Source organism: Anopheles funestus (genome assembly GCF_943734845.2).
Source record: "Anopheles funestus chromosome X unlocalized genomic scaffold, idAnoFuneDA-416_04 X_unloc_21, whole genome shotgun sequence".
Taxonomy (NCBI): domain Eukaryota; kingdom Metazoa; phylum Arthropoda; class Insecta; order Diptera; family Culicidae; genus Anopheles; species Anopheles funestus.
The window spans coordinates 77,501-102,500 of NW_026045145.1; the positions used below are offsets into that span (position 1 = coordinate 77,501).

At 50.0% G+C, this 25,000-nt stretch overlaps 1 non-coding gene and 1 pseudogene across 1 annotated transcript; both read left to right on the plus strand.

Annotated features, from left to right (window-relative positions):
- Positions 1–24,111: 24,111 nt before the first annotated feature.
- LOC125773082 (5.8S ribosomal RNA) lies at positions 24,112–24,269 on the plus strand. The gene has a single exon (XR_007419886.1). It is a non-coding gene; the product is annotated as a 5.8S ribosomal RNA (ribosomal RNA).
- A 711-nt stretch (positions 24,270–24,980) lies between these two features.
- Positions 24,981–25,000, plus strand: part of LOC125773077 (large subunit ribosomal RNA) — a 4,913-nt pseudogene continuing 4,893 nt past the window's right edge.

Sequence of the window (25,000 nt, forward strand, 5' to 3'; positions counted from 1 at the left end):
GTCGTTGGTGAAGGAGGTGGTGATGGCGGCCGCCCACCTCGTGCCGCTTCACGTCGCGCTGCAGTTGCTGCTCGGCGAGCAGCATTTCGCCGTTGATTGCGGGCTATTGCCACCGAATCATCCCGCTGGGACGGCGCACCATCCTGCGCGGCCAGCATCTCCCGCTCGGCGTTCCAATCGTCCTGGAGTTCGTTCGTGATGCGTTGTGCAGCCTCGCACACCCGGCTCCAACGATCGGGACCCTCCAGGAGACAGTCGAGGATGTTGTCGGGAGTCACTGGATCCGGCCCGCTCAACAGCTCCTCGCGCACCGCAGCAAACCGTGGGCAGTGGAACACTGCATGCTCGGCCGTCTCGGGCACTCCGGGGCAGCGCTGACAGTCCGGGGATGACGTGAAGCCCTTGCTGCACAGGTAGTCTCGGAAAAATCCGTGACCGGACAACACCTGTGCCAGCTGGAAAGTCACGTCTCCGTGCTTCCGTGACTGCCAGGCTTTGACGTCCGGCACCACGCGGTGTGACCAGCGCGTGTACCGGCTGGCCTCGCTGCTGTCGGCGTCCGCGTCCCACTCCGCCTGCCAGATCGCGTAGGTCCGCTCGCGTTCGCTGGCTCGAACCTGTTCGCTGGTCCCCTCCCGGCCTTGCTGATGTAGCTGATGGTACACCCGGCTGTCCTCTTCAATGAGCCGGCAGATCGGGATCAGCCCGGCCAACAGCACTGCCGTTTCGCCACGCACCGTCCGGAACGCTCTGCAAACCCGAATCGCCGTCTTACGCTGTACTCGGCAGACAAGCCGGCGGCATTGTCGCCTTTCCAAGCCTTCCGACCATACTGAGGCTCCGTAGCGAAGAATGGAGTCCGCTACAGCCGCCAGTAGGCGGGCTCGCGACGATTTCGGGCCGCTATGATTCGGCAGAAGCCGTATCACCGCCTGGGCGACCTTCTCCGCCTTCGCCGCTGCCTTCTCAACGTGTGGGAGCCATGACAAATGGTCCTGCAGCCACACGCCCAGATACCGGATGGATCTGGATGCAGGAACCGCTACTCCCTCGACGACGACGCTGACTGCCGGAGGCCGCTTCAGGCTTGAAATCACCGTCATCTCCGTCTTCTCCGGCGCCAGGGCGAGACGGTGACGGGACATCCAGCTGCTGATGGTCGCGATCGCTGCTTCCGCCGTCGCGGCCGCTGCTTCGGGAGTCACCGCCGGGACGAGCAGAACCAAGTCATCGGCATAGCCGATTAACTCAGTCCCTTGTGGCAGTGGCACTCCCAGGACCCCGTCGTACAGCACGTTCCACAGAGTGGGGCCCAGGATGGACCCCTGTGGAACCCCCGCGCTGATGGGCTGCTCAACAGGGCCCTCGCTGGTCACGATGGTCAACCGCCGGTCCTCGAAGTAGCTCCTCAGCATTCTTCTTAGTGCGGATGGGACGCCTTTTTCCCGCAACGCATTGGCGATGGACTGCCAGGACGCGGTGTTGAACGCGTTGCGGACGTCCAACGCGACCACCATCAGGCATCGGTTGTCTCGCTGGTTCGTCCGGCGAAAGGACATGGCCGTCCTTCCAGCCTCGACAACACGCTGGATCGCACTGATGGTGGATCGCCCCTTCCTGAAGCCGTACTGGTGCTCCGATAGCCGTGGAGCGTCGGGATCCTCAAGATGGACGTTGAGCCGGGACAGGATCAGGCGCTCCAGCACCTTGCCGAGTGCGTCGAGCATGCACAACGGCCGGTACGAGGAGCTTTCCCCGGGAGGTTTGCCTGGCTTGGGCAGCAGCACCAAGCGCTGCCGCTTCCACGGCGCAGGAAACGTGCCACGATCCAGGCAGTCCTGGTATAGGCGGCGAAAAACCTCCGGGTACTCCCTGATCGCTGTCTTCACGGCTGCATTGGGGATCCCGTCCAGACCCGGTGCCTTCCGGTTGGCCATGCATCCCACGATGTCCAGCAGCTCGTTCGCGGTGACAGGCGTCAGCGACTGCCCGTCCTCGGTGTCCTCGATGTCCTCCGCTTCCGGCCAGACGACAGGTGGATGAGTCGGGAACAGGTCACCGGAAATGCGCAGCAGTTCCTCTTTGTCAGTCTCCGGTGGCACATAGCTGCCACGAAGCCGAGACATGACAGCACGGTAACCTGCCCCGAACTCATTGCTCTCCGCAAGACGAATAAGCTCGTCAAACTCTGCCCGTTTGCTGGCTCGAATCGCCTTCTCCATCGTCCGCCTCGCAGTTCGGTGGTGCGCTGCTGCAAGGCTGCGCTCTTGCAGGTCGACCGTGGCAACCATCCGGTCACGTGCGGCTGCACACTCCTCGCGAAGGCGCGTGAGCTCCGGTGTCCACCAGAAAAGGGCTCGATGGGGGTCACGGTGCGACGTGGTGACCCGCGCCATCGTTTCGTCGCAAGCCTCGAGCATGGCTTCTACCATTCCCTCCTGGCTGACCGCACGCTCCTCGAAGCCCGCTGCACGCAGTGCAGCCTGGAACGCCTCGGCCGAGAACTGTGAGGCCTTCCACCTCCTGCCCTGGTGATGGGAGATGGGATGAGGACTCCGTCGCTGGTTTCGATGCTGCTGCTGCTGCTGTTGCCGATGATGCTGCTGCTGCTGCTGCTGCCGATGATTCCGCTGCTGATGTCGCTGGTGTTGGTGTTGGTTTTGCTGCTCAGTCTGGTGCTGAGGCGAGGAGGACGGCCCGACGGTGTAGAGAAGATACCGGTGGTCGGATGCCGTGTAGAACCGCGCCAACGAGTCAGGGGCCACTGTCCAGGTGTCGGGTCGAGCGATAGATTCGCTTGCGAATGACACATCGACGACACTGGGAGTGGCAACGCCGTTCCCGACAAACGTTGGGGTTGTACCTCGGTTGAGTATCCTCAGCCCGAGCTGCTGGATGGTGGACAGCAGCTCCTCACCTCGCCTGGTGTTGCGCTCACTTCCCCACTCCTCGTGCCAGGCGTTAAAGTCGCCCGCTACGACGATGTGAGTGTGAGGGAGCGTCTCCAGCTCCAGAGCCTCCAGAAAATGCTCGAACTCGTCGATGGTGAGGCGGGGGGGAGCATAGCAGCTGACGAACACTATGCCGCCAATCTGAGCAGCCGCCAATCCAGGCGTTGGGCTGCGCCACACACGCTGGATGGGATGTGCTCCAGTAGCCACCACGGCTACAACCCCTGACGAGTCCACTGACCACGTTCCGTTGTTCTCCGGAGGCCGATACACCTCGGAGAGCATCAACACGTCGATCCGCTCCGTCCGAGCGGACTGAAGGACGAAATCCTGGGCAGTGCGTCCACCGCCCAGGTTCGCCTGCAACACGTTCAGCTGCTGCTTTACACACACGGTGACCGCTGCTGGCCACAACTAGCGTGGCCGATGCTGTGTGGGCCACCACATTTGAGGCACTTAGCCTCCAAAGAGCAAGCCTTCGCCAGATGGCCATCGTTGCCACAGCGGAAGCACTTGCCTCGATAGTCCTGCTCGTTGTGGCAGTCCCGCACGATGTGTCCTACTTCGAAACAGCGTAGGCAGCGGCGCTGGCTAACAGGACGTCGGGGAACTTCATGTGCCACGCTGATGAACTGGCAGAGTGGCAATTTCGTCTCGTGTAGGTTTTGCGCTTTTGCCAACGGGAGGCGGACACGAGCGCGTTTCGTGCCATCGCTCAGCTCCCAAACGTCGGCAAAAGTGATGCCCGGTTCCACTCCGAGTTTAGCCTTGATCGCTTCCTTCACATCGTCGACTGTGGCCAGCGAGTCGACATGGGTGATAAGGACTTCTCCCATCTCGGTGAGCACTCGCGCCACTCCCGTCTTGCCAAGGACTCCTTGTATCTTAGCAGCGAGCGCTTCGCTGTCGGCGGTCCGCTTAATGGGGACGCGTAGACGACCCTGCGCCGTGCGTCGGCCCATCCCGATGTCCTTGCGAACCTCCTCCAGCTCTGGAGCCGTTCGCAGCTTCAGGTATACCTGCGTCCAGGTTACACCTTCAGCTGGTGCGACTTCAATTGTATCCGGGCGCACTCTGCGTCGCACCGGACCACGTTGCTGCTGCTGTGGCTGTCGCTGCTGCTGCTTCTGCGGCTGCCGGTGCTGCTGCTGCTGCGGCTGCTGATGTGGCTGCCGCTGCTGCTGCTGCTGTGGCTGCTGCTGTGGCTGCCGCTGCTGCTGCTGCTTCTCACGGTGTTGCTGCTGTTGCCGCTGCTGCTGCTGTTGCTGCTGCTGCTGCTGCCACTGTTGTTGTCGTGGCTGCTGCTGCTGACGCGGCTGCTGCTGCCGCTGCAATGCAGGCCATTGTTGCCGGGGCTGCTGCTGACGTGGCTGCTGCTGCTGTCGTGGTTGCTGCTGCTGCTGCTGCTGCGCTGGCCGCGCGTTTCCTCCGCGCTTGCCACGCTTGCGCCGCTGGCGTACCCCCGAGCTGCTGCCCACCACTTCGGCATACGTGCGCTGCTCGTCGGCGATGGCAGCGTAGTAGCCACGAGCACTACTGCCTTCCATCGACTGCATCGACACGACCGTCTGCGTACCCTGTCGGTACAGCTCCAGCTCCTTGCGCGTGCTGGATAGCTCCCCTATGAGCTGTGCAATTTGTGAAGTCAGGCGGTCGAGGTTCGCCTGCATGCCTGCCACCTGCTCGTCGCGGCTCTTCAGTTGCCGCAGCAGTGCCGCTACTGTGTCCGACGTAGCAGGCTCCTGCTCGTCCCTGGGCGGCTGAAGCTTCTCCACGAGCACCCTGGGGACGACTGTCGTGTTCAAGTCGTCCATACACTCCTCGTCGTCGCTGGAAATATACATGTTCTCCTCCCCCTGCGAACATTCCCCAGACGATTCTATCGACTTACGTGTCATCCGTTCCTCCTGGGATGCTACGACGGACGACGCTCTCGTCCGAGGGCGTAGAACGCGTGTCGCCGGGAGGTGGGCGTCGTCTCCCAGCCCCGACGACATGGCTGGGACGACTAATGGCGAATTCGAATTTTCCGAACTTTTATGCCAGTTTATACCGGTTTGCTGCTGGTTTTTACACTAATCTGGGCGAACGCGTAATCGGATCGGGGCGCGGAAGGTACCAAAATTCTTGGGAAAATATCCCCGAATTTTCACGACACTTTCCCGAATTTTCCGCGCAAATTTTGAAAAATTTTGAAAAATTCAAAATTTTGTTACCCGGGCCGTCGAAAAAATGCTGGTCGGGTAGTCCCACTTTGCTGCTGGTTTTTACACTGGGCTAACGCGTGGTCGGATCAGGGCGCGGAAGGTACCAAAATTCTTGGGAAAATATCCCCGAATTTTCCCGACACTTTCCCGAATTTTCCGCGCAAATTTTGAAAAATTTTGAAAAATTCAAAATTTTGTTACCCGGGCCGTCGAAAAAATGCTGGTCGGGTAGTCCCACTTTGCTGCTGGTTTTTACACTGGGCTAACGCGTGGTCGGATCGGGGCGCGGAAGGTACCAAAATTCTTGGGAAAATATCCCCGAATTTTCACGACACTTTCCCGAATTTTCCGCGCAAATTTTGAAAAATTTTTAAAAATTCCAAATTTTGTTAGCCGGGCCGTCGATAAAAATGCTGGTCGGGTAGTCCCCTGTCACTGAGCTGTCACTCGAAATGTCATGCATATTTTTTCTCACATTTTGATGTTTTAACACTTGAATCAGGTAGATTTTGTCAAAACAAGACCACTGGTGCAAGAATTATTCAAATCGGTTGAGAATTGGCAAAGTTATTAACGTTTTTGTGAAAAAACGGAAAGTCACTGTGGGGGGTGGTGTTCAAGATGTTGCGCACTTTTGCCACCTCCGGTTTTGCACTTTTTTCACTATTTTCAAACCGATTTGCGCCCGGTTTTCGATGTTATTTCGGTAAAAGCACTAGTCCCGCTTATTTTGCAACACTTTCCGGCCAGATCAGCTCGACATTCACCAAATTATTAACAAAACAAAAACCAAAACACAGCTGGAGCACCCTTTTGCCAACTCCTGAATGGCTTTTTTCAGCACTCAGGCGTCCGATTTTGGTCCGGTTTTCACGTTTAATCGTCTTTTGGGCACTGTTTACACCTCATCTAACACTTTTTTGCCCGAAATTCGATGATTTTTGCGCAAAAAATTTTTTGACACCACTGTTGTTGTTGTTGTTGTTGTTGTAATCATCAAAGATTTTGCACACACTTTTTTTAGCCGTAAAACGATCGGCATCCACCGTTTCTTGTATGAAATGACAAGAACGGGTGAGAATCTTGCGATTCCTGCGAAAACCGCGTTCCGATCGATCACTTTGGCCGTTTTATTTACATTAAACACTTCCCATACAAAATGTATGGGGAATTTTCATTCACTTTTTTCGGTCAATTTTTGTCCGATTTTCATCCGGTTTTCACTACTTCACGTAGAAAACGATGTTCTTGATCGTTTATGACGATTTTCAGGCAAAATATCGACACTTTTGCACGAAAAAATACACTGTTTATACGGAGCGCATTTCACACGTCTGTTTACACTGGATGACAGCTCACCACACCACACAGGGATAACTGGCTTGTGGCCGCCAAGCGTTCATAGCGACGTGGCTTTTTGATCCTTCGATGTCGGCTCTTCCTATCATTGTAAAGCAAAATTTACCAAGCGTAGGATTGTTCACCCTTTCAAGGGAACGTGAGCTGGGTTTAGACCGTCGTGAGACAGGTTAGTTTTACCCTACTGGTGTGCATTGTTTGTCGCTATCTTAACGGAATTCCTGTGCAGTACGAGAGGAACCACAGGTACGGACCACTGGCTCAATACTAGTTCGAACGGACTATGGTATGACGCTACGTCCGCTGGATTATGCCTGAACGCCTCTAAGGTCGTATCCAATCCGAGCTGATAGCGCTTCTTATACCCATTAGGTGGTCGTAAGCTAGCGGGCCTAACAACCCTCCGAGAACCGTCCGTGCTGTCCATTGGCACACTGGCGTCTCATCCCCGCTTACTACTAGGCCGCAAAGGGCGGGTTCGCGCTGCACGTGTTAGTACCATACATGTTGGGAACACCGGTGGACGAGCTTGCCGACTGTGGATATCACTAGTTTCGACACCTACGACCGCCCGCAAACGACGGGACTACAGGCTGGGAGCTTCAAGTTGTAGAGATGCGTTCGCATCGATCCTCTCAGGCGACCCATGCTTGGTGGTTAGTGCTTGCGCGTGCGCGCCCCGTGTGTGCTGGAATTGGCCAACCAGTGCACATTGGTGGTGCGTACCGTGACTTGCACCATGTGACGAGAGTGTTGAAGAACACTGTGTGGTGACTCTATGCCTATGTGATGGGGTGCTTGTAACACACGACCGAACCGACGGCTCGTTGGATGGTCACGACAGTGTGGTGCAGGTGCGCCCATGTGTAACGAATACATTGAGTGCCGTTGGAGGTTAGCGGTTGGTTGGTTGCATGCTACAACTTCGCGTTGTACATGGGCTGGCCGCTGCGCTTCCTTCGGGTTGCCACTTGATGTTGATAGGGTTGATGTATTGTGTTCGTTGACTTTTGGTTCATTCCAAAAGTCTTCGGACTTAGATAATTTTACAAGTGTCGGCGCTCTCGGACCGAAAATAAGAAGACAACTAAGAAGAAAAAGAGAAAGAAGCTAATAGTGGAAAGTATTCTTCTTCAAAGAAGGAACAAAAATTTTACAAGTGTTGAAAAATTACCTAAGTCCAAAAAATTTTCTAAGTCCAGAAAATTTTCTAAGTCCCACAAAATGGAACATGATGAAGAAGATACAGAAGTTGAAAATTTTTCTAAGTCCAAAAAATTTTCTAAGTCCAGAAAATTTTCTAAGTCCAAAGTGTTGGAACAATTTCCAAAGGCCCATAGGTTGCACTGAATTTTCCTAAGTTGGCCACAAGTACCCATGAGGTATCGAGAAGGTTCACCCGAAGGACATAATATGTCCCAAAGTACCGATAGAGTACCCACAAATAGCACCGCGTTGGCCTAAGTTGGCCAAAAGTACCGATAGAGTACCCACAAGTAGCACTGAGTTGGCCTAAGTTGGCCAAAAGTACCGATAGAGTACCCACAAGAAGCACTGAGTTGGCCTAAGTTGGCCAAAAGTACCGATAGAGTACCCACAAATAGCACCCAGTTGGCCTAAGTTGGCCAAAAGTACCGATAGAGCACCCACAAGTAGCACCCAATTGGCCTATGTTGGCCAAAAGTACCGATAGAGTACCCACAAATAGCACCGAGTGGGCCTAACATGGCCAAAAGTACCGATAGAGTACCCACAAAGAGCACCCAATTGGCCTAAGTTGGCCAAAAGTACCGATAGAGTACCCACAAATAGCACCGAATGGGCCTAAGATGGCCAAAAGTACCGATAGAGTACCCACAAAGAGCACCCCATGGGCCTAAGTTGGCCAAAAGTACCGATAGAGTACCCACAAATAGCACCGCGTTGGCCTAAGTTGGCCAAAAGTACCGATAGAGTACCCACAAGAAGCACTGAGTTGGCCTAAGTTGGCCAAAAGTACCGATAGAGTACCCACAAATAGCACCGAGTGGGCCTAACATGGCCAAAAGTACCGATAGAGTACCCACAAATAGCACCGAGTGGGCCTAACATGGCCAAAAGTACCGATAGAGCACCCACATATAGCACCGAATGGGCCTAACATGGCCAAAAGTACCGATAGAGCACCCACATATAGCACCCCATTGGCCTAAGTTGGCCAAAAGTACCGATAGAGAATCCACAAAGAGCACCCAATTGGCCTAAGTTGGCCAAAAGTACCGCCAAGTAGCACCATAGAGGCCCGAGTAGAGCGAAGTGTGGGCCAAATTGAACATTTGAAAATTTTTACAAGTCCAGAAAATTTTCTAAGTCCAGAAAATTTTCTAAGTCCAAAGAGTTGGACAAATTTCCTTAGGCCCAAAGGTTGCACTGAATGTTCCTAAGGTGGCCATCATTACCCATGAAGTATCGCGAAGGTTCACCCGAAAGACACAATATGCCCTAAAGTACCCACAGAGTACCCACAAGTTGCACCCAATTGGCCTAAGTTGGCCAAAAGTACCGACAAGTACCACCATAGAAGCCCGAGTAGAGCGAAATGTGGGCCAAAGTACCGAGTAGTTGCCACAAATGCCCAAATGGATACCAAAATGTGGTACCAAGTACCTAACTGTTGCAACAAATGCTAGCTTTCTGAGCAAAAGCTGTGGACCAATTTCGTAGAAGAACCGCCTAGGCGAAAAGGCAAAAATCGCCGAAGCTGGCCCGCTCGCAGAGCTCGCGGGCCAGGAGATACTCATAGGGCGCTTTACTAGAGTGGGGAACTTGAGAATTTTTGTGTCCGAGACTTTGGGCAACTTCGCGGCCGCCCCCTTAAAGTAAAAGATTTTCTCTGGGTGCCTAAAATTCGCAATTCCCGCAAAGTCGGGAAGACGTTAAAGTTTTTGCCCAAAAAATGGCCATCGATTTAAGGTGATTTTCCAATAAGAAAATTTTTCCTAAGATGAATTTTTTCGAATATTTCCTAAACTAAGCGTCGGAGCACATGGCCGTGGAGGAACTTTTGGTAGCTTTTGGCAAGGGCTATCGGATGAAATAATGCGAAAGGCCATCGGAGCGATATTGGATAAATGCGGGCCCATAAACGTACCTAAGAAGTGAAAATTGGTACCTTGCACGCAGGATGCAAGAAATGCTTGAGTGTTAACCATCATCGGTACCAAGTACCTAGGTTATATCGAGTGCGTAGATGGAAGTCGGTACCAAAGGGAAACCTTCCTAGGCTAGGTGCACGCAAGTGAGTATGGATCGATCAGTAGAAAGATGGGAAGCCATAGGAAACCTTCCTAGGCTAGGTGCACGCAAGTGAGTATGGATCGATCAGTAGAAAGATGGGAAGCCATAGGAAACCTTCCTAGGCTAGGTGCACGCAAGTGAGTATGGATCGATCAGTAGAAAGATGGGAAGCCATAGGAAACCTTCCTAGGCTAGGTGCACGCAAGTGAGTATGGATCGATCAGTAGAAAGATGGGAAGCCATAGGAAACCTTCCTAGGCTAGGTGCACGCAAGTGAGTATGGATCGATCAGTAGAAAGATGGGAAGCCATAGGAAACCTTCCTAGGCTAGGTGCACGCAAGTGAGTATGGATCGATCAGTAGAAAGATGGGAAGCCATAGGAAACCTTCCTAGGCTAGGTGCACGCAAGTGAGTATGGATCGATCAGTAGAAAGATGGGAAGCCATAGGAAACCTTCCTAGGCTAGGTGCACGCAAGTGAGTATGGATCGATCAGTAGAAAGATGGGAAGCCATAGGAAACCTTCCTAGGCTAGGTGCACGCAAGTGAGTATGGATCGATCAGTAGAAAGATGGGAAGCCATAGGAAACCTTCCTAGGCTAGGTGCACGCAAGTGAGTATGGATCGATCAGTAGAAAGATGGGAAGCCCAAGGAAACCTTCCTAGGCTAGGTGCACGCAAGTGAGTATGGATCGATCAGTAGAAAGATGGGAAGCCATTGGAAACCTTCCTAGGCTAGGTGCACGCAAGTGAGTATGGATCGATCAGTAGAAAGATGGGAAGCCATAGGAAACCTTCCTAGGCTAGGTGCACGCAAGTGAGTATGGATCGATCAGTAGAAAGATGGGAAGCCCAAGGAAACCTTCCTAGGCTAGGTGCACGCAAGTGAGTATGGATCGATCAGTAGAAAGATGGGAAGCCATAGGAAACCTTCCTAGGCTAGGTGCACGCAAGTGAGTATGGATCGATCAGTAGAAAGATGGGAAGCCATAGGAAACCTTCCTAGGCTAGGTGCACGCAAGTGAGTATGGATCGATCAGTAGAAAGATGGGAAGCCATAGGAAACCTTCCTAGGCTAGGTGCACGCAAGTGAGTATGGATCGATCAGTAGAAAGATGGGAAGCCATAGGAAACCTTCCTAGGCTAGGTGCACGCAAGTGAGTATGGATCGATCAGTAGAAAGATGGGAAGCCATAGGAAACCTTCCTAGGCTAGGTGCACGCAAGTGAGTATGGATCGATCAGTAGAAAGATGGGAAGCCATAGGAAACCTTCCTAGGCTAGGTGCACGCAAGTGAGTATGGATCGATCAGTAGAAAGATGGGAAGCCATAGGAAACCTTCCTAGGCTAGGTGCACGCAAGTGAGTATGGATCGATCAGTAGAAAGATGGGAAGCCATAGGAAACCTTCCTAGGCTAGGTGCACGCAAGTGAGTATGGATCGATCAGTAGAAAGATGGGAAGCCATAGGAAACCTTCCTAGGCTAGGTGCACGCAAGTGAGTATGGATCGATCAGTAGAAAGATGGGAAGCCCAAGGAAACCTTCCTAGGCTAGGTGCACGCAAGTGAGTATGGATCGATCAGTAGAAAGATGGGAAGCCATAGGAAACCTTCCTAGGCTAGGTGCACGCAAGTGAGTATGGATCGATCAGTAGAAAGATGGGAAGCCATAGGAAACCTTCCTAGGCTAGGTGCACGCAAGTGAGTATGGATCGATCAGTAGAAAGATGGGAAGCCCAAGGAAACCTTCCTAGGCTAGGTGCACGCAAGTGAGTATGGATCGATCAGTAGAAAGATGGGAAGCCCAAGGAAACCTTCCTAGGCTAGGTGCACGCAAGTGAGTATGGATCGATCAGTAGAAAGATGGGAAGCCATAGGAAACCTTCCTAGGCTAGGTGCACGCAAGTGAGTATGGATCGATCAGTAGAAAGATGGGAAGCCCAAGGAAACCTTCCTAGGCTAGGTGCACGCAAGTGAGTATGGATCGATCAGTAGAAAGATGGGAAGCCATAGGAAACCTTCCTAGGCTAGGTGCACGCAAGTGAGTATGGATCGATCAGTAGAAAGATGGGAAGCCCAAGGAAACCTTCCTAGGCTAGGTGCACGCAAGTGAGTATGGATCGATCAGTAGAAAGATGGGAAGCCATAGGAAACCTTCCTAGGCTAGGTGCACGCAAGTGAGTATGGATCGATCAGTAGAAAGATGGGAAGCCATAGGAAACCTTCCTAGGCTAGGTGCACGCAAGTGAGTATGGATCGATCAGTAGAAAGATGGGAAGCCATAGGAAACCTTCCTAGGCTAGGTGCACGCAAGTGAGTATGGATCGATCAGTAGAAAGATGGGAAGCCCAAGGAAACCTTCCTAGGCTAGGTGCACGCAAGTGAGTATGGATCGATCAGTAGAAAGATGGGAAGCCATAGGAAACCTTCCTAGGCTAGGTGCACGCAAGTGAGTATGGATCGATCAGTAGAAAGATGGGAAGCCATAGGAAACCTTCCTAGGCTAGGTGCACGCAAGTGAGTATGGATCGATCAGTAGAAAGATGGGAAGCCCAAGGAAACCTTCCTAGGCTAGGTGCACGCAAGTGAGTATGGATCGATCAGTAGAAAGATGGGAAGCCCAAGGAAACCTTCCTAGGCTAGGTGCACGCAAGTGAGTATGGATCGATCAGTAGAAAGATGGGAAGCCATAGGAAACCTTCCTAGGCTAGGTGCACGCAAGTGAGTATGGATCGATCAGTAGAAAGATGGGAAGCCCAAGGAAACCTTCCTAGGCTAGGTGCACGCAAGTGAGTATGGATCGATCAGTAGAAAGATGGGAAGCCATAGGAAACCTTCCTAGGCTAGGTGCACGCAAGTGAGTATGGATCGATCAGTAGAAAGATGGGAAGCCCAAGGAAACCTTCCTAGGCTAGGTGCACGCAAGTGAGTATGGATCGATCAGTAGAAAGTGGGAAGCCCAGTACCAAATGCCCTAGTGAAGACCGTAAACGAATATCATGAACCGAGAAGGAGCACCAAATGCCCTAGTGAAGACCGTAAACGAATATCATGAACCGATAAGGAGCACCAAATGCCCTAGTGAAGACCGTAAACGAATATCATGAACCGATAAGGAGCACCAAATGCCCTAGTGAAGACCGTAAACGAATATCATGAACCGAGAAGTAGCAACGAATGCCTGAAAAAGTACCAAGTCCACGGTATAGAGTAACGAGAGTTAACCGCCGTGATGTATGCAATGAGGGCAGCCATTGCATGGGTTCTGGACTTGGTTCGCGAATAACTTTTTTGCTAGACATCGGACAAAGTTGACGTGGAAGAACGAAATGTAGCATTTGGTGCCACCTATCCAAAACTTTTTCAAGATTGAAGATCCGATCGATACAGCCTGAGTTATAGGCAAAAGTTGGTGCAAAATTGAGCATTTTTAATGGTGAAAAATCGGTAATCCTCGAATAGCTCCTGTTGGAAGCATCGGACCACATGGTCGTGGAGGAACATATTGTAGCGTGCGGTGTCAAGTATCGACACCCAAAACCGCATGTCCGATGGACGGAAAATGACCAAGTTATAGTGAAAACTTGGTTGCACCAAATTCCCGAAGAAGTGCAACGAGAAGGTGAATGCGATGGTTGTTCGTCGAATAGCTCCGGCCACAGACATGGTAGCGATTAGTGGTGCATGGAAGAAATCTAGCCACAAGTGCCATCTACCCATGGCCAGAAGAAAGTGTGGCCATATCTTGGATACCGGCGGAGCTATGGGGCAAATACGGGCCAAAAATGGTGCAAGTTGGACCAAAAATCCGAAAAAGTACCTAGGTAAATGCGATGGTTGTTCGTCGAATAGCTCCGGCCACAGACATGGTAGCGATTAGTGGTGCATGGAAGAAATCTAGCCACAAGTGCCATCTACCCATGGCCAGAAGAAAGTGTGGCGCTATCTTGGATACCGGCGGAGCTATGGGGCAAATATGGGCCAAAAATGGTGCAAGTTGGACCAAAAATCCGAAAAAGTACCTAGGTAAATGCGATGGTTGTTCGTCGAATAGCTCCGGCCACAGACATGGTAGCGATTAGTGGTGCATGGAAGAAATCTAGCCACAAGTGCCATCTACCCATGGCCAGAAGAAAGTGTGGCCATATCTTGGATACCGGCGGAGCTATGGTGCAAATATGGGCCAAAAATGGTGAAGTTGGACCAAAAATCCGACCAAGTGCGCGAGGCGCTTTCGTGAATAGCTCCGGCCACAGACATGGTAGCGATTAGTGGTGCATGGAAGAAATTTAGCCACAAGTGCCATCTACCCATGGCCAGAAGAAAGTGTGGCCATATCTTGGATACCGGCGGAGCTATGGGGCAAATACGGGCCAAAAATGGTGCAAGTTGGACCAAAAATCCGAAAAAGTACCTAGGTAAATGCGATGGTTGTTCGTCGAATAGCTCCGGCCACAGACATGGTAGCGATTAGTGGTGCATGGAAGAAATCTAGCCACAAGTGCCATCTACCCATGGCCAGAAGAAAGTGTGGCGCTATCTTGGATACCGGCGGAGCTATGGGGCAAATATGGGCCAAAAATGGTGCAAGTTGGACCAAAAATCCGAAAAAGTACCTAGGTAAATGCGATGGTTGTTCGTCGAATAGCTCCGGCCACAGACATGGTAGCGATTAGTGGTGCATGGAAGAAATCTAGCCACAAGTGCCATCTACCCATGGCCAGAAGAAAGTGTGGCGCTATCTTGGATACCGGCGGAGCTATGGGGCAAATATGGGCCAAAAATGGTGCAAGTTGGACCAAAAATCCGACCAAGTGCGCGAGGCGCTTTCGTGAATAGCTCCGGCCACAGACATGGTAGCGATTAGTGGTGCATGGAAGAAATCTAGCCACAAGTGCCATCTACCCATGGCCAGAAGAAAATGTGGCCATATCTTGGATACCGGCGGAGCTATGGGGCAAATATGGGCCAAAAATGGGTAAAATTGTACGGTCCAAAGCCAAGGGTAAATTTTTTTATTCCTCTAATAACTTCTAGCACAGACATTGAATCGGTTGGTGATGTATGGATGAAATGTAGCAAACAGTTGGAACTACCCATAAAATCTTAAAGATTGACGATCCAATGTATAGAACCGGAGTAATGTGCGATACTTGGTGAAAAATCGAGTGAAAAATTAGCTATAAACTGTTTTTGGCCCATAACTCGAATACTAGACATCGGAAGGGGGGGTCGTAGAACGATTTTTTGTTGCCCTATCGATTCCCTATCGAACGAGCAAAAGTTGTTTTTTTGACCAAAAAGGACCCCTACTCTAGTAAAATTGGCCTGATTTTACTAGTCCCCGGTACCCGTACAGGCAAAATGAGCAAAATGCTCAAGTATGAATGGTTTTTGGCCCATAACTCGAATACTAGACGTCGCAGGGGGGTGTCATGGAACAATTTTTGGTAGCCCTTGAAATTATCTATCGAATGACATATACTTGATTTTTGGCCAAAAAGTTCCCTAGACTAGTAAAAATCGCATCATTTTACTAGAGTCGGGTACCCTGGACGAAAAACCGCTATAATTGCGGTTTTTGGCTAATAACTCGAATACTAGACGTCGCAGGGGGGTGTCGTGGAACAATTTTTGGTAGCCCTTGAAATTATCTATCGAATGACATATACTTGATTTTTGGCCAAAAAGTTCCCTAGACTAGTAAAAATCGCATCATTTTACTAGAGTCGGGTACCCTGGACGAAAAACCGCTATAATTGCGGTTTTTGGCTAATAACTCGAATACTAGACGTCGCAGGGGGGTGTCGTGGAACAATTTTTGGTAGCCCTTGAAATTATCTATCGAATGACATATACTTGATTTTTGGCCAAAAAGTTCCCTAGACTAGTAAAAATCGCATCATTTTACTAGAGTCGGGTACCCTGGACGAAAAACCGCTTAAGTTGCGGTTTTTGGCTAATAACTCGAATACTAGACGTCGCAGGGGGGTGTCGTGGAACAATTTTTGGTAGCCCTTGAAATTATCTATCGAATGACATATACTTGATTTTTTGACCAAAAAGTTCCTAGACTAGTAAAAATCGCATCATTTTACTAGAGTCGGGTACCCTGTACGAAAAACCGCTATAGTTGCGGTTTTTGGCCAATAACTCGAATACTAGACGTCGGAGGGGGGTGCCGTAGAACAATTTTTTGTAGCCCTTGAAATTACCTTTCGAATGATATATAGTGGTTTTTTGGTCAAACAGTGACCCCGAGACTAGTAACCCTCCATACACAAAACCGCCTAAAAAGTTTTGGTTTTGCAAAATTTTGAAAAGTGCGTCAAAAAAATTTTTTCAAAAAGTACCAAATCGTGATCAGAACTCACTATAGACCATAAAAAGTGAAATCCGATGGTCATTTGCAACACTTGGTCAATCGAGAAAAATTTCACTTTTTTACTAGAGTCGGGTACCCTGAACGAAAAATCGCTCAAGTGATGGTTTTTGGCCAATAACTCGAATACTAGACGTCGGAGGGGGGTGCCGTAGAACAATTTTTTGTAGCCCTTGAAATTACCTTTCGAATGATATATAGTGGTTTTTTGGTCAAACAGTGACCCCGAGACTAGTAACCCTCCATACACAAAACCGCCTACAAAAACTTTGTTTTGAAAAATTTTGAAAAGTTCAAAAAAATTTTTTTTTCAAAAACTACTAAAACGTGATAAGAACTTACTATAGACCATAAAAAGTGATATCCGATGATAATTTGCAAAAGTTGGTAACTAGTAAAAAATTTCACTTTTTTACTAGAGTCGGTGCAACGAGAAAAAAAAAGTCCGTGATGGAGAAAAATGGCACGTTTTCCACGCCTGTACGCTTTCGTTTACTATATAGGGGGTAGGTGAGCCAGAAGCATGATTTTGACTGAGTATGTATCTTTATGAATTGGACCCTTCTAAATCGATTGAGACTACCCCCAGGACGATCGGACGACTGCTTCTGGCTCAAAATGTGGTTTTTAGATTTTGATCGTCAATTATGCGAGAAAAAATCGATTAGAAGTAAAGATACGAAATGCTTGGTCTAAGTTGGGAAACGACTTCGGATATTTGTTGGACGTTGTCGTAGAAGGTCCGAGGACCAAGGAAAAGTGATTTCCAAGTGGATTTATGCACTATTAGTCGATGGTAAGATGTGAAATTAGTAGAACTTACCATACAGTTTGCGAAGTTGAAGCAATCGGTTGGTGAATATGGTACTGTCTGTCCAATTTGGTGGTTCGGAATGAGTGAAACGATGTTGATGATGGATAGACGTTCCGATTGCCCCCGATCGGGGAACATATAGTGGTCTTTAAGGTCCAAGTACCTATGTTTTGGTAAGCAGAACTGAGAGTTAAAGGATGAAAGTCGGCCATTCCTAATATCATCCTATCGGTGGTTCGCGAGTTGTTTGAGGACCGGAGCAGCTCGCGATGAAACGGTCCTAGGGTATTGGTTATCCATCCAAGGAAGAGTAAATGCGATCCTAGATGTGTGTCGTTGGCCGTTCTACCGGTATCGCCTATCGATGAGATATCGACGGGCATGCCTTACTCGAAAGTTGAATTCTAGGATCGATGGTCAAACAGACCTATGAGCGATAAACCAAACTGAACACGTATTGATGTCGGCTTTTCCTATCATTTGATGCCGCAGGTTGTTTAGGGACCGGAGCAACTTGCGGCCGAGACGGTCCCCGGGGGTTTCTTTCTCCAAGGAGTGGAAACTATTAAGCAAGAGTTGTAGCAAGATACGATCCTCTGATGTGTCGTTGGCCGTTCATGCGGTATCGCCTGTCGATGAGATATCGATGGGCATGCCTTACTCTACCGACCTTCTAATTGAGAGTATTAATCAGGGATCGATGGTCAAACAGACCAATGAGCGATAAACCAAACTGAACACGTATTGATGTCGGCTTTTCCTATCATTTGATGCCGCAGGTTGTTTAGGGACCGGAGCAGCTTGCGGCCGAGACGGTCCCCGGGGGTTTCTTTCTCCAAGGAGAAGAAACGATTAAGCAAAAGTTGTAGCAAGATACGATCCTCTGATGTGTCGTTGGCCGTTCAAGCGGTATCGCCTGTCGATGAGATATCGATGGGCATGCCTTACTCTCCCGACTGGATTACTGAGAGTTTAATCAGGGATCGATGGTCAAACAGACCAATGAGCGATAAACCAAACTGAACACGTATTGATGTCGGCATTTCCTATCATTTGTCGCAGGTTGTTTAGGGACCGGAGCAGCTTGCGACCGAGACGGTCCCCGGGGGTTTCTTTCTCCAAGGAGTGGAAACGATTAAGCAAAAGTCGTAGCAATAATCGATCACCTGATGTGTCGTTGGCCGTTCTTGCGGTATCGCCTGTCGATGAGATATCGATGGGCATGCCTTACTCTCCTGACTGTTTAATTGAGAGTTATAATCAGGGATCGATGGTCAAAAAGACCTATGAGCGATAAACCAAACTGAACACGTATTGATGTCGGCATTTCCTATCATTTGTCGCAGGTTGTTTGGGGACCGGAGCAGCTTGCGACCGAGACGGTCCCTTCCCGAAAGATGGTGAACCGAGTCGTCTGGCGTAAAAACCGGACGACTCGAAAGGGCTTGACCCTTTCAAGTGAGCGATAATCACATTCTACGCTCAGTTCGACAGCTGCAAGGCAATCACTCGCTATGTTCAGAGCTAATACATGCAACATGCCGGCATTGTTTCCACCGACGCATGGATTCAAGACTGGTGCACTTATTAGTTAAACCGTTCGCCTCCGGGTGACTCGAGTTCAAGTCTGGATGAGGATTGTTCTTGCTGGTAATAGCTTGAGCCCCTGAATAAGGGGTCGAAGCGTACATTTTGAGAGTTAATGTACAACATATTACCAAATCGGCACCATGGGTTCGGGTGCAAGTGATGTAACCGTGAAAGATGTTGAGCAGCCCAACATCGGTTTACACACGCATAATAGGAAGGCAGCGCTGTCGACTGGTCAGTCGTGTAAGAAGTGTGCATTATCGATCACAAATATATTGGTGATCTGTAGGTTGCGCATACACCATGCCCGGTGTAAAGTGCCGTGGTCCCCCCCGGGGGGCTGCATCAAACCGTTCGCCACGCGAACTACCCAATGGAACGAGCTCTATGCATTTAATAAGAAGAAGAGATGATAATGAAACACGGTCGATTTAAGAGTTGAAAACGTTGAAATACCTATAAGCAAGTCTTAAGTTGGTGGTGACCGTTACGCCCCAACAAATTGGTGCCTTACCCTACACCAAAGAGCCATTCAACATGGTTCAAGTGAGCGATAATCACGCTCTACGCTCAGTATGACAGCTGCAAGGCAATCACTCGCTAAGTTCAGAGCTAATACATGCAACACGCCGGCATTGTTTCCACCGACGCATGGATTCAAGACTGGTGCACTTATTAGTTAAACCGTTCGCCTGCGGGTGTTTCGAGTTCAAGTCTGGATGAGGATTGTTCTTGCTGGTAATAGCTTGAGCCCCTGAATAAGGGGCCGAAGCGTACATCTTGAGAGTAAATGTACAACATATTACCAAATCGGCACCGTGGGTTCTGGTGCAAGTGATGTAACCATGAAAGATGTTGAGCAGCCCAACATCGGTTTACACACGCATAAGGGGTTTATTGTTATCTGTAGGTTGCGCATACACCATACCCGGTGTAAAGTGCCGTGGTCCCCCAGGGGGCTGCATCAAAACGTTCGCCATGCGAACTACCCAATGGAACGAACTCGATGTATTGAAAGAGATGAACAATTAATAGCGAGAATAGGGGCCCGGAAGCAATTCCGCGGCCCTACGGTCGATTCAAGAGTTGAAACGTTGTACAATCGTGGATAGCACCTAGTGCTAATATGGTGAGAGATAATGTGTGAGGAAATTTAGTTTCCTAAAGTTTAGTTAGTGGTTTCCGTTGTGCCCTAACAAACTTAAAGTTGGTGGTGACCGTTACACCCCAACAAATTGGTGCCTTACCCAACACCAAAGAGCCATTCCATATGGTTCTAGAGAGAGAGAGTTGTGTGGAAATTTATTTCCCACTAAGCGAGTGTGTGTCTGTAGTGGAACGAATTCTGGTTGATCCTACCAGTAATATACGCTTGTCTCAAAGGTTAAGCCATGCATGTCTAAGTACAAACATAAATGAATGTGAAACCGCATAAGGCTCAGTATAACAGCTATAATTCACAAGATCATCCTACCACTAGTTACTTGGATAACTGTGGAAAATCCAGAGCTAATACATGCAACATGCCGGGACTGTTGCCCTCGCGGGTAGCTGAACTGGTGCACTTATTAGTTAAACCAATCGCCTCCGGGCGGCTTGAGTTGAAGTCTGGATAAGGACGCAGATCGTATGGTCGCTTGTCGACTGACGACAGATCTTTCAAATGTCTGCCCTATCAACTATTGATGGTAGTGTAGAGGACTACCATGGTTGCGACGGGTAACGGGGAATCAGGGTTCGATTCCGGAGAGGGAGCCTGAGAAATGGCTACCACATCCAAGGAAGGCAGCAGGCGCGTAAATTACCCAATCCCAGTACGGGGAGGTAGTGACGAGAAATAACAATATGGACCTCTCTAACGATGGTCCATAATTGGAATGAGTTGAGTATAAATCCTTCAACAAGGATCAAGTGGAGGGCAAGTCTGGTGCCAGCAGCCGCGGTAATTCCAGCTCCACTAGCGTATATTAAAGTTGTTGCGGTTAAAACGTTCGAAGTTGATTGCCCGTCCAGACACGTGACCGCCACGGGCGCCCGGTTACACGCCGGGGCCGTTCGTGCGCGCGCTCACGGCTGCGACTCACAATGGTGTACTTGGGCGTTACTCTGTGAACGAGTACCGTGCTACCGGTTAACTCCGGCACGGGCTCCTCATGGTGCTCAAGATACTCACATTTACCTTGAACAAATTAGAGTGCTCAAAGCAGGCTAAGACAAAGCGTCCGGCCCCCCCGTGGGGTTGGCGTTGGCCGAGAATAATCTTGCATGGAATAATGGAATATGACCTCGGTTTATACGATTTCGTTGGTTTGTCAGAAACCTAGAGGTAATGATTAACAGAAGTAGTTGGGGGCATTGGTATTACGGCGCGAGAGGTGAAATTCGTAGACCGTCGTAGGACCAACTGAAGCGAAAGCGTTTGCCATGGATGCTTTCTTTAATCAAGAACGAAAGTTAGAGGATCGAAGGCGATTAGATACCGCCCTAGTTCTAACCGTAAACGATGCCAATTAGCAATTGGGAGACGCTACCCCTATTCGGTGCTCTCAGTCGCTTCCGGGAAACCAAAATCGGGTTCCGGGGGAAGTATGGTTGCAAAGTTGAAACTTAAAGGAATTGACGGAAGGGCACCACAAGAAGTGGAGCTTGCGGCTTAATTTGACTCAACACGGGAAAATTTACCAGGTCCAAACTTATCGAGGTAAGACAGATTGATAGCTCTTTCTCAAATTTAAGGGTAGTGGTGCATGGCCGTTCTTAGTTCGTGGAATGATTTGTCTGGTTAATTCCGATAACGAACGTGACTCAAACATGCTAACTAGAACGCTGTCAGCAGTGCGCCTCCGGGCGCACCTGACGTTACAGCCGGGCGGCGCCTTCACGGGCGGTCGTCGGCTACGTTTGCCCTGCTTAGCGGGACAACTTGTGTTTAGCAAGCTGAGAATGAGCGATAACAGGTCCGTGATGCCCTTAGATGTTCTGGGCTGCACGCGTGCTACAATGTGGGTCGCAGCGTGTTCTCGCCAATAGGCGCCCCCATTCCGAGAGGAACGGGAAATCACTAAAATGCCCATCTAGTCGGGATTGGGGACTGCAACGGTCCCCATGAACCTGGAATTTCTAGTAAGCACTAGTCATTAGCTAGTGCTGATTACGTCCCTGCCCTTTGTACACACCGCCCGTCGCTACTACCGATGGATTATTTAGTGAGGTTTCTGGAGGCTTACCTTCCGCGGTTCCTTCGTGAGCTGCAGCTGGCATGGCTGAAGTTGACCGAACTTGATGATTTAGAGGAAGTAAAAGTCGTAACAAGGTTTCCGTAGGTGAACCTGCGGAAGGATCATTACTGATGATCGTCCGCGAGTGACCAACCATGGGCTGCCTTCGGTGTAGCTCGGTCGCTCGCTTGCTATGTGTCAGAATTTGTTGAAAGCCAACTCGTTCGTTGTACACTTTGATGGGTGACCATCACTGTGTCCCCGTGCCGAGCTAGATCTCCCCTAGCCGTAAGGCACTTGAACGCCCCTTCGACGACGAGTTGCATGTGTGTGGTATGTGTCAGAATCTGGTGAAGCTTTCTGCATGTGATGTGCCTTGTGTGGATCCGTGGCCATTGCATTGTGTCTGGTGCTTAGATACCCAGACACTTAGAACGCTTGCGCGGAAAGCAAACTCGATCGTTGTACACTTTGATGGGTGACCATCACTGTGTCTCCGTGCCGTGCTAGAATCCCCCCTAGCCGTAAGGCACTTTGAACGCCCCTTCGACGACGAGTTACAAGAGTGTGGTATGTGTCAGAATCTGGTGAAGCTTTCTGCATGTGATGTGCCTTGTGTGGATCCGTGGCCATTGCATTGTGTCTGGTGTGTAGGTACCCAGACACTTAGAACGCTTGCGCGGAAAGCAAACTCGATCGTTGTACACTTTGATGGGCAACCATCACTGTGTCTCCGTGCCGTGCTAGATCTCCCCTAGCCGTAAGGCACTTTGAACGCCCCTTCGACGACGAGTTACAAGAGTGTGGTATGTGTCATAATCTGGTGAAGCTTTCTGCATGTGATGTGCCTTGTGTGGATCCGTGGCCATTGCATTGTGTCTGGTGTGTAGGTACCCAGACACTTAAGCAAACTCGATCGTTGTACACTGTGATGGGCGAGCATCACTGTGTCTCCGTGCCGTGTAAGAGCTCCCCTGGCCATCAGGCACTTGAAAGGTCCTTCGACGACGAGTTACAATAGTGGTGTGTTAGATACGTCAGGTGATGGTATCTACTGTTGTGCAATACGTATCCGGCCACGGCACGGAACGAACGGGAACTGTGGTGCAGACATACAAAGAGTTAAGCCTATTAGTCATTAACTCTAAGGACGGGGCCATGGGGCGGTACGCAAAGGATACGGATGAGCGAGTATGCAGGCCCAATACTCAATAGCTCGATCCGATCCAAGCACATGAGTTGACTGCGGCGCCAGGTTAACCAATGTGCTAGATTCTATTTGGCCAGTAGAATCTTGTGTCTTATGCGATTTGATACCAAGACACCAGAACGAAAGTTAGTTGAAGAGTTATTAAACTCTTATGAAGTATGGTTGTGCAATCACAACTTATGACTTTAACCTATAAAGTGGATATGGACTTGCAATTATAACATGGAATCTCTACACACCCCATGAGCTCGATCCAATCCACGCACACGAGTTGCCTGAGTAGCGACAGGTATACCGATGTGCAATACGTATCCGGCCACGGCACGGAACGAACGGGAACTGTGGTGCAGACATACAAAGAGTTAAGCCTACTAGTCATTAACTCTAAGGACGGGGCCATGGGGCGGTACGCAAAGGATACGGATGAGCGAGTATGCAGGCCCAATACTCAATAGCTCGATCCGATCCAAGCACATGAGTTGACTGCGGCGCCAGGTTAACCAATGTGCTAGATTCTATTTGGCCAGTAGAATCTTGTGTCTTACGCGATTTGATACCAAGACACCAGAACGAAAGTTAGTTGAAGAGTGATTAAACTCTTATGAAGAATGGTTGTGCAATCACAACTTATGACTTTAACCTATAAAGTGGATATGGACTATCAATTATAACATGGGGCACACACCATGTTCTCGATCCAATCCACGCACACGAGTTGCCTGAGTAGCGACAGGTATACCGATGTGCAATACGTATCCGGCCATAGGCACGGAACGAACAGGAACTGTGGTGCAGACATACAAGGGCCATGGGGCGGTACGCAAAGGATACGGATGAGCGAGTATGCAGGCCCAATACTCAATAGCTCGATCCGATCCAAGCACATGAGTTGACTGCGGCGCCAGGTTAACCGATGTGCTAAGAGAGTTGTTCCTGGGCCTTCAAAGTGACTTCAAAACTATCTTAGCGAATGGTGGCCATGGGCGTAGACATGAGCCACAAGTCACAAGGCCTGGGACTATTGGGTAATAAAGACAACTTAGTCAGAAAGTTAGTCTTTGGACGTACCACCGGGATTGTGTTACATTGGGAACCTTACTATAAAACCCTAGGCAGGGGATCACTCGGCTCATGGATCGATGAAGACCGCAGCTAAATGCGCGTCACAATGTGAACTGCAGGACACATGAACACCGATAAGTTGAACGCATATTGCGCGTCGGACGATTAAACCCGGCCGATGCACACATTCTTGAGTGCCTATCAATTCCTTGATATACAACAAACCAAACTTCAGGGTGGAGCGTGCCACAATAGAACACTATGGCGAGCAGCCCGTCTAGTGTCGTGGGGGAAACACGCTTCCACACTGTGCATAATGGCGTGCTCGGGACCTTTGTTGGGACCGCAGGGCGCTGAAAGTAAAGGGGTGAACCGCATAAATCGCACGCACGTAAACGCGCACACACACAAATAGAGTGAGACGTATCGTAGGATACCGCTAAGAGTACGTTGTGAAACATGGGGAAATTCAATCGAAAACCTCTTTGATGTCCAAGATTTCGTTGACCGTATCCGTCGTAATACTGGATCAACGTGCTTGGGGGAAAACGTCAAAGGGTTTTATAATAGTGGTGCATGATTAACCCATCGATGCCCGAGGGGAACATGTTGTCCAATACAATAGTGGTGCAGTTGGCTCGACATGCTCGGGGGGAGACATCGTGGGTCCAAGTCGACCAAGTCGACCGGGAGTTGTTGTTGAGAGATCGAATCAAAACGATGCCGAGCGGAACTCGTTGTCCTTATTGGAGTGATATTCGGACAACGTGCTCGGGGGGGCCATCGTTGATTCAAAAATGACCGTAAATTGCCCAATCCGTGTGTGTGTGTGTGTGTGAAGTGTTGTTGCGTATATATCGGTTCGCTATGCCCCGGGTTCGAAACGAATGGAATGTGACTGATTTTGTTGTAGGCCTCAAGTGATGTGAGA